Source organism: Meleagris gallopavo, chromosome 3 (assembly GCF_000146605.3).
Source record: "Meleagris gallopavo isolate NT-WF06-2002-E0010 breed Aviagen turkey brand Nicholas breeding stock chromosome 3, Turkey_5.1, whole genome shotgun sequence".
In the NCBI taxonomy this organism is placed as follows: Eukaryota; Metazoa; Chordata; class Aves; order Galliformes; family Phasianidae; genus Meleagris; species Meleagris gallopavo.
In genome coordinates, this window is record NC_015013.2 from 55,040,026 (window position 1) to 55,054,341 (window position 14,316).

A 14,316-nucleotide genomic window follows, 5' to 3' on the forward strand; every position below is an offset into this window, starting at 1 on the left:
CATGGTCCAGATAGAGGACCTCATCTCAATGCTCTGCCACATGTATCCAACCCACTAGATTTGGTTTTGTTCCACTCTTTCTCTTTTTTTTTTATATGTTAAAAAAAATACATTAAATATATAATGTATTTTATTTGCAGCCAAAGACAATTCTTTTTCTCTCAGTATGGCCCAGGCAAGCCGGAGAGTTGGATATCCTCTTCTCTGACTTGCAGTGGCCAGTAACAAAAGCAAAGGGAAGGAGTTTAAGCATGAACAGTATCTGCATGCAGTTTCCAGCACTCCAAAGTTTGAGGAGTTTCTGGTCCAGATGTTGCATTTGTACCTTTAAGTAAAGATCTTATAACACTAAGCAACAAATTTTAGTATGTTTCTTTTGTTTTGGTTTTTTTTTTTCAAAAAAATAGTACTATCATTTGCTTTATTTTTTTTAATATTACTTGCCATCTAGTAATTCCACTTGGCTGCTCTTTCTACATCAACGAAGAGAAACACTGAGTAATTATTCCCTGTATATATCTCTATCACATCCTTTGAAATAGGTTGTTTACAGTGTGCCCAGAGTTGAGCATGCTGAAGATTGCAAAGCTGGGCAATGGGAAGTCCCATACCTGGGTAGGGATGGATGAATGGATTACAGGGCAACCAGGCTGAAAAGCAGTTCTCCTTATTTGACTTAGTCAGAACATGGATTGTAGGAACAGATTTCCCATACTGTAAATAATAATAATAATAATAATAATAATAACAATAATAAACAAATCTGGCGTGTTCTAAAAGTTCATATCAGATATCCCAGAACCCATATGCAATCCTTCAAAAAAGCTGGGAAAATACTGCCAGACATGTGCCCGGCCTCTCTGCATCAACTATTAAACAAAAAGAAGTATAGGCTGGGCTGTGGTTGTAAGTAGACATCAGTCTTGGAGTGAAACACTGTGTGCAGCTATGCTGTGACAGAGTGATATGACCTCTGTCCATCCCAGCTGTGACCGCATCTAACCTCCACATCAGCTGACTTGAGATCATAACAAGAAGTATCAACAAATGAGCTGATGTCACATCAGCTTGCCAGGTGTCGTATCAGACTCAACCAGCTCTTCCTTCTGCTGTACCTGAGCCCCTGGTCTTACACTGCAGCTTCATTTGAGAAAAGGTTATATCCACTTCTCCAACTTCTTCATTCATTTCCCAGGTCTGCTTCATTCTTCTTGAGTCCAAAGTTGTGCTTGGCACTGCAAATCTTGTCTCTGAGCTCCATTCCCCCAGGCCAGGTCCTCCCCTGGCTCACCATGGTGAGCGTTGGAACATTAGGAATAATTTCCGAGTTAACTCACTGGAATAAAATGATAGAAAATCATGAATTAATACGCAGCTGCAGTAAGGCTGCAGGCTAGACCAGGAATCTGTAATCTCTGTGGATTTTACTCTGAAAGATGTTTTATTTTTAATACACTCAAATGAAAAAATCATCCTGTAACCAACTAGCAGCATAGCAAGCCTGTGGCTGTGCAGTAACACAGAATTGGAACTGAGTGCATTGGAGTGAAGCAGAGATAATTAATCTACTGATCACCAACCTACACCTAGTTCTCTGGTGACCAGTGAAGGAGGAGGAAGCAGGAACTGTCAACTGGCATGAGAGGTCTCTCTAATCCCAAACTCCAGGACATATTACATTGGGCCCACATATAAAATAGTCAGATTTGGAACAACTGAGATGGATTCCTGGCATTTTATGCCTCTGTCTTGCATGGACATTCAGGCTATTGGAACTTCAGAGCAAATACATCTTTCCGTGCCTATACCATCAGCTGAAACAACACTAAAAGCATTGCCAAACTGACTATGCATGCACACTCTAGGATATCCAGAACCAAGGATATGTTTTTCTACTTCCAGAGCCTGTATCTCAAGCCAATAATTCATAATCTCACAGGAGTTGTAGCAGCCTGAGGCTTTACCAACTCACATGTAAGGAAAGGTGTCTCCATTCAGTCTCCGAGGATGTCATGATTTTTCATGGGTTTATTCAACTGCTGCTTATGTTTTGAAGTAGATAATAAAAGCTTTTTGATAGAACTTAGTCAACATAGATAAGCTCTGATGCAGAACATATGTAAACTCCCCATTGTTTTTCATAAAGAAGACACTATTTACCATTCCCTAAGCAGGACTCAAAATCAACAGAGGGTCAATCTCTCAATAACACATTTAAGAACTATGGAAGGAAAGCTCATGCAACAGTTTTATAACAGGTTTTCCTGTAACTGGTGATCTATAGTTATCTAACACTAGGTTGATAATATAAAGTGCTACACTATTTGCAGTATTTATCAACTCTTCGCAAAATGGCAACAAATTTCCTTACAAAATTGAAAACAGGAGGAGGAAAGTAAACAATATGGAAATTTATTCCTGGATCATGTGTTTTTTTTTAACAACATTTTCATTTTGAATGGGGCCTGCAAACTCTCTTGCTTGCTCTGTCCCTCCTAGTGCCTGGCGTGTGCTTTCTCTGAGATTGTCTTGCTACTTTTGTCATTGATGAAATGAAAATTTCCTCACAGTCTCCACTCTAATCAATACTTCATTTGCTGCTCTTAATCCCAATCAAAGACAATGACCTTAACTTTGCTTTAGAAGTGTTTCCAAATTTACAGCGCATTTCTTAACACATTCCTCCTGCCATAAGCAGTCCTGAAATGGCACTGACAGCCTTAGAGAAACACTGAGAACGATCAAACTTGAAAATAAAACTTGGTCATATTAAGTGAGATTGCAAAAAGTGACCTTAAAAGGAGTTAAAAAATTAATGTTGCAATGAAAGCATACAAAACGTTATGGAAATAACCAGTGCTCCAGAGAACATAGACAAGGAATTTCTGCTTCCTCTTTGTTAACATAGGGAAGAAACTAGACTTCCAGAGCAGTTTTCAGTCCATGTGCAATTAAACATGGGGTATGAATGTACTGCCACAAAAAGCACTGAGGCTCAGAAAATCTGCAGTTCGTGGAAAAAGTGGTCATTTCTGTGGACGACAAGAACATCCATAGGATCGTGATTCAGTACAGCTGACTGAGACATGAAGTCACAGTCCTCAGGATTTAAGCCAATTTCAAATGACTGCAACTCAGAATAAGCCTGCAAATATCTGTGGAGGAGCAAAGGCCACATAATCCCATTTTCTTCTGAAGTAATTGTTACTGAAGACGTGGTATGGGATTAGGTGTGTTTGGAGCCTAATCCAGGATGGTATTTCCTATACGCCAGCTCAGTGCTACTTTTAGCTTTTCCATTAACCCCATTAAGGTGCCCAGAAGAAAAGCAACTTTTGCACACTGCCTGCACTTGCAATCTTAGAGCGAAGTTCTCACAAGTACTCCTCATAGATCCAGTACATTGTATAAGGATGAGGAAATAAATCCTTCTCTCTGAGAATGAGCATTCTATTAAAAGGCCACCCAGTTTCCATAACTTTGAGAAATGCAATGGGAGAAGCTAACTTAGGGAAAACACAGAACTGATATACCTTCTACTTTGGCTAAACTGTATTTCCTCTTTAATCGTTTCTCAGCCCCACCTTCTTCTGGATTTGGAGGGAAAGGGTAAAGACCTCTATCCAATTTTTGAAAAGTTTAGAAGCTCAGTCTGAAATACATTAGGATTCAAGAAACCTAGGGAGATCCACCACTGGGTATTCCAAGCATTACAGTACTATGGGTCAGATCCCAAAGCATCACATGACAGGCTTAGAAAGATTTATAATTTTTTTTTTTTAAATATTCAACTTTCAAGCAGTTTCTCTTCTGAAATTACAACATTTAGTTCACACATACAAAGCTTTGAATTCCATGGTTCAAAGCTTAAAAAAAAATAACAAAACCAACATAAGATTAAAAAGGCTCAGAGTTCTCATTTCGAATGCCACTACAAAACAGCCAGCATACCAGTTATATTTTCTTTCTTTCTCTTGACTCTGATCAAGCTGTGAAAAAAAATGAAAATACAGGGTAAAGCCTTGGTATCAAATAAAAAACTCCTATTTGATCTCTTGGAGCCAGACTTTCACCTTAAGAATTGCTATAACACAGCCAAGAATTATACCCAGATATAGTTCAACTAATTCAACATTCCCTTGATAGCAAATCTGTGAGATCCAGTGTAAATCAGCATATAGAGCTATGAAAGGATTTCTAGGGAACCCCTAACTCACCAACACTGTTATAAATAAAGAATGTGATTAAAGAGAACAAAAGCATGAATACGATATTGCATTTTTCTTCCTGAAGGTTTTCTTTATTGGTCCAAATTAAACAATTCATGTGATACCTTTTTTTTTCTTTCTTGGTTTGCAAGCACAAGTGGTAACTGCAGTCTCTTCCAATTTCCTCTTTCCTGCTGCCTCTGGAGCTACTGAAGACACATCTTGGTGCCTTTAATATTTCTTGACTGCTAGTATACTTCACGCTTGATTTTCTGCAGTAAGATATATCATTGCTCCACGAAGACAATAGTCTGCCTGCTTAGGCTAATAAGTACAGAAACAGCTAGAGTTCCTGCTTTTTCTCAGGAGATGCCTCAACAAAACTGATTCCCTAGATAAAATATATTTTCAACGCATGTACTCGGGGTTTACAAAGGACGTGGAACTGCAGTGAACCTAGGTTGATTTTGCTACTCAACACAGCAAAAGGCAGAATTTTTCTCATTTTAAATTAATAAATAAAGGTGATAGTCCTCAAGTTATCAATTAATTTGACTATAATTATTTGATTTTGAACAAAATTCTAGTATACGATGCATCAACGCATACTAATTGCATTAATGCAATTTTGCTGTGTTTTTTTATGCTGTGGTTGGAGGTCTTGCTGCTCACTAGCCCATTGCATTATTAGTAACAAAATATTTCAGATCAGAGAAAGGTTTCAACAGACTTATAGCAACTCTACCAGAAGCACTATTCTTCTCATAGTCACTATTTCCCTTCATGACTATTAACTTCTCGTGTATTAGATTGATGTTTCCTTTCCTGAGATTCTATTATCATAGTAACATAATCCACATCTTTTTCATCAGCAAAACTACGAGTTTGTCCTTCTCGTATTCTGAAGTCCTTCTAAAGTGACATGGTCACGTTGGAAGCTGGAATAGGCATTTTGGTTTGGCTAGCGAGAAGTCTCCTTCCAACATTTGAAAACAAATATCTGATACATAACACATCTGCAGACATGAATGACTCAAAAGAGGGTATGTTGCAACAGCCTCAACAGCACCAAGTAAAGTAACACAGAATAGGGCTTACCAGTGGATGAGTGATCAATGCTGACTCATATTTGGTTTGGTTTCTGCTGTAACATCTGTTCCTTTTGAGCAGTGCTGATCTTTCTTATTTTCTTTTTGTTGTTCTGCCTAAAAAATCCTAACATCTTTTCCTCCCATAGCCTTGATTATTCTCACAACATTATATGGAACTGTCCTCAAATTCCATGGAAAAGTAGAATAAACTTTTCTTTGTCCGAATAGTTCCTTACCGGCACCTTTTATAAAAATCGATGGCAAAATAATGGGAAATTTATTGCTTGGAGAGAGAGATGATATTCCTCATAGCGACCACCAAGTAGCATTTCCTGATATTCAGGCTCTGTGGACTGGGGCTGCCCAATGCAGCAGCACTCCATAGTGCAGTGGTACCAAAACCTGGTGTCAAGGATTCACTCTGTAATGCAGCAAAGTGTCTGCCTTCATGCAGGCACTAAGCACAGAGCATCAAGACGGCATCAAATCCTTCCTCTTCCCAGGTTGCTTTCAGCTGATGGAAGACATAATTCACCCTCCTGCTCCAAATATGCCCCAGCTACTTCTTGGACAGCTCTGCACATTCAACTGAAGATCTTATTACATGGCCCATAGACAAAGGCCAACTGTGTCTTCAGTAGAGATGTTTAAGAAGTAAATATGTGTAATCCTTCAGCTTAATTATCTTATTTTCTTAAACTAGTTTGCCACTAGAACTCATGTGCGCTTGGAAAAATCTGTTTGACCACTTGGGTGTGTGCCACAGCTGTAAGAAGAACTTCCTGAATGTCTGTTCTCCTTATGGAAAAGGTGTCACAGCACTCCACTAAAAAATATATGCATTTTCAGATATTTGTGGATTTTTTCCCTTTATAGAGACTTGCTGATTTTCTAATCTACCACATTTTGCAGGCTGCATGTCACTTCCCACAACACATTTTGCAAGATACTCCTCCCACCCATGTCTTCTCTAATTCATTAGACCAACTACACATTTTTAAGACTATTGTTCCAACTTCACCCTAACCTTGTTTTTATTTATCATTAAGCTTACTTTTTTCTGTATGTTAATTCCTACAGATCTGCTGCATCATCAGTTTTTTTGTTTTGTTTGAATATTATTGTTTTTTTTCCCCCATGTTTTATTATTATTATTATTATTATTATTACTACCCACATTTGGGTAACATTCCTTTCAATGTCATTCATCTGTCCCCTCCAACTTCAAAAACAGATAAAAGGTTTGGGAATGATACAAGATAACAACTAAATTGATGCATAATTATTCTCTGCAGAAAGTAAGTTAGGTCCAAATAATCAATACTGCTCTTTTAAATCTGTTTAGTTCATAAACTATTTACACAATCCCTCAAAGGCAGATTATATCTTTTTTGTATTCACTTATGAGGACTATCATTATTCTAGGAAAGAATTTGGTTTAAGCAAGGCTAATCATTTTCATAATATATTCACTCAAAATATATATTAAAAAAATGCTGCATCCACATCTTACTCACTAATTTTTAATTTAATCTATAACATTTTTTGAACAGTTCTGAACGTCACATGGTGAATGCATAAAAATTCATTATGCCATCCTCTGAAAATGCATTCACATGCCTGTAGCAGTGGAAAAGCTACATCTTCCTTCTTAAAATGGTAACACAACAGAAACACGAAACTGCCCTCCATCTCCAAACTCTCATTGCTCTCAGCGGAGCCCAAGTTTGCACTCAGTTACAGTACAGCACAGATTTCTAATGCAAAAAAGTGTTACATTAGTCACATATTTTTCTGAATATAGGTCATGTCTGTGCTATGATGCACTTCACAGTTGTGATGCACTTGCCTCTAATGTGATAAAATTATCAAAGCTGAAAGTTTCTTACAAGTTTAGTTTTGTAACATCCTCTAGAATCTTAAATGCATCAGTCTTTCTTGTTTGTTGGCTAAGAGCTCTCCTCTGGGAATGGAAACATTAGCTACTGATGAAAATATTCTTGAATTCTTTGTCATGCTATTTTTATGAAGGGAAATTCCATCTATATAATGATCATGAACCAGCAAGTAAACTAATCTTTACTGTTATGTATTAGTCATATTTTCCCTCATGTTCTTTGTAGAACAAGTTGTACATTACTATTTATACAGAATTAAGTTAAATACACAACAAGGCCTTTATCATATCACCTTGATATCTCCTTTGGGCTAGTTGCTATTTAGTCTAGAAGCCTGAAAAAGAATACATTTTTTTCAGTTAATACAGTGGTGTGTGATGGTAGTCAGCCCTCAGCCTTGCAGAAGATTTAAGAATTACCAATCCTATATTTAAACGACTTAATAAGTAACTGACCAATGACAGAATCTCTGTATTATTGCTCATTTTCAGTTCTAGTATTAACTGATTTCTCTACAGATTCTTGCTTGCAAGAATTAGTCAAAGAAGATTTCAAGACTTGATACACAAATATATTGAGTCCTCCAGTTAGCAAAGCAGGTGGTTATCTGTGCACTGTTAAAAGGTTGATGGGGAAGACTGTAGAACATGAATATCCAACCTTTTGGTTTGCCTGGACCACAGTAATGAAGAGAACCTGACTAGTATCAATGTGTTGGTCATTGCTGAGCAGTGGGAGCACACCCAGGCCTAGCAATCCAGTGGCAGAGCCACCACCATGATGGCATGGGCCAGGGCCAACATAGGTGCCTGAATGAGCCTGTGTTAATTCTGTACTACTTGGCACCACACAAAGAGGTATGAAGCTGCAGGGAACTGGCTGGGGATGGCTGGTGCTCAGAGGTTGTCTGGGTGTCAGAGGGTGATGAGACATTGCATTGCTCAGCAGAGCATCGACTGGCAGGCATTTCTGTTGTTAGCTGGGCATCAGGTTGCAAGTAAATGCATTGTGAAGATATATAAATATTTATCATTATTTTGTTTTCATTTTCCTTTTCTGTCTTAGTAAATAGCTTTTATCTCAATCCACTAGTTCTATTTCTTCTTCAATTCTCTCCTTCTTCACACTGTGGGGAGGAGTGAGTGAGTGGCTGTGTGGCACTGGGCTGCCTGATGGCTTACAAAACAATAGCGCAGTGCTGACACATTTTGTAATTTCCAGCAACTCAAAAAGCTCACAAAAAGTATAAAATAATTTGCAATATCACAGAATGGCCAGGGTTGAAAGGGACCTCAAGGATCATGAATCTCCAACCCCCCTGCCACATGCAGGGCCTCCACATTTAATACTAGACCAGGCTGCCCAGGGCCCCATCCAGTCTGGCCTTGAACACCTTCAGGGATGGGACATCCACAACCTCTCTGGGCAGCCTGTTCCAACACCTCACCACTCTCTCTGTAAAGAACTTCCCCCTGACATACAACCTAAATCTTCCCTCCTTCATCTTAAAACCATTTCCCCTTGTCCTGCAGTTATCAACCCTTTCAAAGAGTTGAATTATGTTTTTAATTGAAATATGAGTTAAAATATTTTTTAAATTAGTTTTACAATATGTATTTGATTAGTGTTTCTCTATTCTGAACGCATCGGGGCAATTTGAGAGTAAGTTAAAATGTCACCAATTTTTTTTTTTTTGTATACTTGTAACTCCATTTTCAATCAACATAAATATATTATCTGTGAATTTTCAAATTGAATATATAAAGCTGCTATCAGATATTTAACTCAAAAAAAAAAAAGTGATCATATGTCTATAAGGCTTTTATAATCCTATCTTATCAGAGAAAGATATCTGTTTCTTCACAATCACACTTTATTCATGCCATCACTTTTTGGCTGTAGTTTTTTGAAAAACTCTTTTCAAGGATGTAGCACAGGAAGAGTAAAACTAAAAGAAAATACCTCTGACAAACACCTTGAGACCTCACTAAGTATTGCAACCACTGCCATCAAACCAGACTGATGTATCAGTTTCACAAACAGAAGGTCAGACATCCCATTAGTTTTATAGTTTTGTTGCCCACTATATTTAATGTTTTAATATAAAAGCATGTACCTTAAAAAAAGAAATAAGCTATAAGTTATATATTTTATGCGCAGCCCAAGACAATTCCTCTGCACTCATTGAGGCCCAGGCAAACCAAAAGCTTGGACGCTCATGCTTTAAAACAAGCACCTTTGCTGCATGTAGCTGCACAGCCTTCTGTGGAAGAGGAGAAGATTCTATCTAGCTTATCTCTTCTTTACAGGCTATCCCAGGTAGTGCTATATTCCCTAAAACACAGGAGGCTACCAGGGCTGTGAGGGGAAGGAGTTATGACCATGAAGCTGCACTAATTGCATGTAGGATGGGGCACAGAGAAGCAGCCTAGGACCTGTGTATGTGAAACTGAAATCCCTGACTCTGTTCCTGCTTACCCTTGCCAGTATTACATCATTCCACAAGGACAGACAACCCAGTTTTTAGATCAACGTTAAACTGGAAGACAGCTGGGTTTATCTTTCCCACCTGTAAATTTATATTCAAAGGTTTTTTTTTTTAGGAAAAAGTATATAACATGCCAATCTATTTCTGATCCAAACATATGTTGAAAAGCAGCCTACGATGGTGTACAGATAGATATACAGTGGGGTGTAGGAAGGGAAAAAAACCTCTTACATGAGCTCCAGAATCACTTATATCGCAATACAAATTGAATTTGCCCTATAAGACAGTGCTGGGGGATTCAGAGTCATTAAAAGTGAATTCAGCCATCTGAGGAATGCACCTGGGCAGCTGATTTTCATGATTGCGCTCCCTGATGCCTTTCTATGTGAAAAGATGCTCTAGCTGTTTAACTTCATCTCACTGGAATGTGTTTTGCAAATGTTTTAATAAGTTATGACCCTACTTGTCTATACAATGCAGTTCCTCAGATATGTCAGCTGTGCTCCTCTCAGCTGTTTAAGCTGCAAATTCCTTAATGCCTTGGATGTTTTGGAAAAAGGGAAGCTTACACCTTGCTAAATAGGGTTGTTGCTACCTCAGTGATAAATTCTCACTGAATGAATATCTAAGAAAGCAATTTAAAAACAAAGTCTATACTTTATTATTTCTCATGAGTCTTGAGGCTGTGCTGCACATTTCCCATCTCCCACAGTGAGAGTGTATCAGGACAGGTAACCTGTCTGCAGATCTCCCTGTGCCAGGCAGCTGGAACAGCTGCAGAGATGCACAGTGAAGAGTACCTCCCACTCAGCTGCTTGTTCTTGGACTCGACATTGTGTCCTGCTTAGACACAAATTCCAAGGCATAGGAAGCCCTGCTCTTTACTTGCCATCAAGATGCCTCTGCCTTCTGCAGTAGCTGTCAGAAATATGCAATGTGTGTGTGTGAACTTTGATACTGCAAAACCATCAAATTGCTTAGGTAACCATTTTGTTTTAGTAAGTGTACAGCACAGAGATTGTAGAAGTGGCTTCAGACCAAGCTGGGGAAAAAACAAAGAAAAAAAAAATTCAAACCCATAAAACAGCAATTAAAAACTCCACCCTCTACTGAGTATATCTCATTTCAAGAAGGCCAGCCTGAAGAGACTACTAAATATTTATTTAAAGGAGCCTGGAAAGAGGAAATCAAATCAGATTTTGATTTGCTGAACCAACAAGTGCTTTTGAAGGCCTATTGTGTCTGCTTGAACAGTGAAAATTAAATGATACTTTTCATTAATTGTTAGTGCTTTGTTTATCCTCCCTAAGGCCATGAGAATCTGCATGAATTACTTTTTTTAATGATTTTTAAAATTGGATTGCTCTCTTGTTCAACAGGAACAAGAGAGAACTTCATTCTCCTAAAGAAAGCCTACCGGTTGGTCCTTGCAGTTTTTGAATAGCTGTAGTCAGTCCATCCACTTAGTAGAGACCTGATCTTCAGCAAGGGACACAGAAGAAAGATTTGTCAGAACTAAATTCTCAAAGTGATTTCATTGCATACTAAACATCTGGCAACCTAAAAGATGCTAAGGAGATAAGGATAAGTTAAAATAAATTCACAGAGGCCAACCCATTGAGTTGAGTTCCAGACACATCCAGAAGCAGAGGAAAATCATGAAGAGTCTTGGGGAAGATGATTCGCTTTAGACAGCACTACAAGTTGGTAGAGCAAACCTGGGATCCTCCTAAGGACTCACATCAACCATATAGTCCCATTTCTATGGGGCTCAGGATATCTAAAACAAACAACTGTTCACAAACAACTCTGATAGGAAGTTTAGCACACAATCTTCCTTCCTTGTGTGCTGAGGTTTAAATCACAGGCTTAGGTAACAGGAGGCATGAAGTCAACTCCTTTGTGGTCCTGTGGAAACCTGAGCAATACTTTTGATAAACTATTAATTTCATGAAAATAACCTAGCATTCTTTTTTAAGGAAGGTCATCACTGGCCAGCAGCTGACAGAATACCAGACACTCAAGTCTTTGGTCATGAACAAGCCTGGAGATTAATCAAGTTTTTGACAAATTTTGGCCAGGGGAAATAAAAAATTCATATTAAAAAATCTACATAAAATCCTGTCTTATAGTACTTTAGTCATTAAACTCCAAAACAAAAAGGAAAAGCTGAATTGTTGCTCCTGCTTGAGGGGGCACTCTACCTTTACCACCATCTTTTAGAGCACATTTTGCTGTCATGTCTAACATGATGCCAAGGGAATGATTTCCTGGAAGCTTTTTTGCATCTCTGTGCACTGACGCCTATAGCACTTCACTTGGATGTTAAATATTACCTCCCTCATCAAACATGCTGCTGTATTAAGTGGCAGATCTTAATGAAATCTTGTCCCCGATACCAGGTCCGCACAATTTTTGTTTAAAAAATACAAACCTTCCTTATTGCCTTTTATAAAGTACAGGTTTTTATACAGAAGAGGAAACAGTTTAAATATCTATTCATGTTGAAACTTGCAGTCCTCAAGGGGAAATTTGTTCTACAAAGAAGTAACAAGGTTAAAATCTTGTTAGTTTGCAATTAGCCATTCTTCAGCTGTTTTCATAGCAGCATTTACAGTAACAAAGAACACTCATCAGAGACCAGAAGTGCCTGATACCAACATCAGGACTGGATTTTTTTCCTTGTTTAACAGATCACAAATGTTGTTTCATACCAAAAACTAAGTAACTTCCCGTACAATCCACATTAGCTTATATTATCAAATCTGGGAAAAGATTATCTGCATAGGACAAGTATTATCATAGTCATCAGAGTTGTCCATCAGTCTTCTGAAATGTGTCCCCAAGCATTAATCTCAAATAATTATTTTCTTTTTTCCAATCAGAGCAGCAACACAGACGCTATCACATAGTGTTTTATATCTAAATATCTTATCTAATATCATTTAAAATACCTTAGAAACATCCCTAGCTGCTGTTAACAGTCAATTTTTATTTGTATTTAACGTGCATAACAAACCAGTTTTGGTTGGTGATTTTGTGTGGATTAAGGGCCAATTTTCAACACTGTCTCCCCTCGTACTCAGCCAATGCAGAGACATCCTAGAGACAATTTAACAATTGTCATCCTCAGGTTGAAAATCTGCTCTGGGATTTCTAGCCACAGAGCTGGAGGCTGGACCAACACCAACTAGCGTACGTACAGATACACACAGCAGATGAAGGAAGAGGAGCACATGCTCTCTCATTAGCACTGCAGAGTCGTTGCCCTTGGTTGTGAACACGACTAGGGTGGTCAGCATGGATGTGGGTGGCAGGCATTCATGAAGGCACCTCTGATCCTCCTGCTGCTCTCCAGATTGAAGAAGGACTTCTCTTGATCGATCAAGAGATCAATCTATGAAGTCAATCAAAAAGAAGAATAAGATGCAAGTATCTTCAGGAAGGGAACATGCTTTCCTGCTTCCCCCATGGTCCAGTAGATACAGGGTCACTAAAGCATTTGTACAAGCTACAGCTCACACTTTAACCTAACATGCCCAGGGCAACAGACCACCAGAATGAGACCAAGGGCCATGTGCATTAGATTTAGAAGTCAAGCTCATTTTCATTGTTTGCATTTTTAGAAAGCAATTTTAATTTCTGTAACAAATTGCTAGGTCTGGTGAGAGTCTTGACACTAAGATCCAGTATCCTCATGAAAAACAGGTCCACGCCTGTTATTTTGATTTAGGCAGGTTATTGTGTTCAATCCTAATGGAGAAAATATTAAGTGCTTAGAATGCCAAACTGAGGTCAAACTAAGTAACCTCATCAACTTTCTGACTTAAAGTCTACACAGTTACAAAAATATTTTTAAAATAAAATTAATAAATAGAAAATATGAAAACACTCACCAGGACAACAGCAAAAAATACTATTACCAGCATTCCTGCAGATAGAAGAGTTGATACTGGCTGAATGTACAGTCATTTTAAAGACATTACTGAGCATAAAAAATAGATCAGACAGTCTAAACAAAACAGTTTAAAAAAATATAATGTAATTAATTATGTACAATAAATTTATATTTATCCATAAATGAGATACTTTATGCCCAAGCAAATTACTCTTAAGGGAACTTCAAGCTAATTAGTTTGGAATGGAAGACAACTCTAAAGGAGTAACTCCCAGAATACTTACCCAGATGATTAAGCTTGTTATTAACATATATTTGTTTAGTCTCACCATACAATACAAAGAGATTTTTAACGCAGCCATTTTAGCATTACAAAGATAAATTAGAAACAGCTTACATTTTTTCTTCCTTTCTTCAAAAAAGCTGCATTTTCCTTAATCATTAGAGGTGTAAACATTTAACACACATCTGTGAAAACCTGTTTTAGATGAGAATCATATCATAGAATCACAGAATGGCCTGGGTTGAAAAGGATCACAAAGATCATCTAGTTTCAACCCTCCTGCTATGTGCAGGGTCACCAACCACCAGACCAGGCTGCCCAGAGCCACATCCAGCCTGGCCTTGAATGCCTCCAGGGATGGGGGCATCCACAGCCTGCTCAGGCAGGAGATTAGGCTGCTGTTTTTTGTTGTCGTATAACTTCGTATAATGTATGCTATACGAAGTTATG